Below are 1,046 nucleotides of genomic sequence, written 5' to 3' on the forward strand. Positions count from 1 at the left end.
GGGTCAGTTTCCTCATTTCTAACACAGCTTAACAGTTTTGGGAACTATCAGAAGGAGGTGACACTTGCACAAAGCACACTGTGAACTGTAAACTGCTGCCTGCCTGTAGAGTATTCAGGGGGTGGCAGACAGGTGTGCATCTGGGTGTCTTCAAATGTATTGCCAACTCCTTGGTCTTCTTTTTTTTTTTTTGAGTTGGATCTCACTCTGTCGCCCAGGCTGGAGGGCAGTGGCACTCTCATGGCCACTGTAGCCTCGACCTGCTGGGCTCAGGCAATCCTTCTGCCTCAGTCTTCCAAGTAGCTGGAACCACAGGTGTGTGCCACTATGCCCGGTTAATTTTTTGATTTATTGTAAAGACAAGGCCTCACCAAGTTGCCCAGGCTCATCTCGAACCCTTGGGCTCAGGCAATCCTCTTGCCTCCACCTCCCAAAATGTTCAGATTACGGGCTACCACGCCTGGCCTCAAAGCAGAAAATCTTAATATGACTCTTTCCCCTCAAAATAAATGCATACATTTTAAAAATCTGGGGTCCTATATAAGAATTTAAAATCTATTTTTTTTATACATCAGTTCAAAGACTCCCAAATCCAAAGGGAAAATGAGAATAAAATAAAAATATAATCCCACTTCATTTGTAAAAGCAAACAAACACAACAGCAAACACCCCCGGGGTGGGGGTTGTACTCACCCCACAGCCCAGGCCATTGCCACCTTCGCAGGTGACCTTCCGCTGGCCTTCCTCGGGTACCAGCCCTGCTCCACAGCCAGGGTGGGGGCACAGCACACCTCCCATCTGCAGCACGCACTCCTCAGCCCCATACTGCTGGTAGCGGTTGTACTGCAAAATCCAGAAAGCAGCATGAGCTTTTCAAAGCGATTGCGTCTATATTAAGGTTCATGGTGGACAGTGTTGGGACTTTTCTTGCTTAACCAGTTTCAGTAAAAATTGTGCATGGGGAGGGTAGAGGAGGGAGGACAAGGTCTGATCCAATGCAGAACAAGTCTTCAAATTCAAACTGGCAAAATGGACTAGTGAGGTGC

General features: G+C 47.5%; 1 protein-coding gene across 1 annotated transcript in view; it reads left to right on the top strand.

The window, feature by feature from the left end:
- Positions 1–1,046, top strand: part of LOC103250373 (E3 ubiquitin-protein ligase Mdm2-like) — a 28,226-nt gene that overhangs the window by 3,018 nt on the left and 24,162 nt on the right. The window lies entirely within an intron of this gene.

The sequence above is a fragment of the Carlito syrichta genome, unplaced genomic scaffold (assembly GCF_000164805.1).
Source record: "Carlito syrichta isolate Samal-C Ts95f unplaced genomic scaffold, Tarsius_syrichta-2.0.1 Scaffold130369, whole genome shotgun sequence".
Taxonomy (NCBI): domain Eukaryota; kingdom Metazoa; phylum Chordata; class Mammalia; order Primates; family Tarsiidae; genus Carlito; species Carlito syrichta.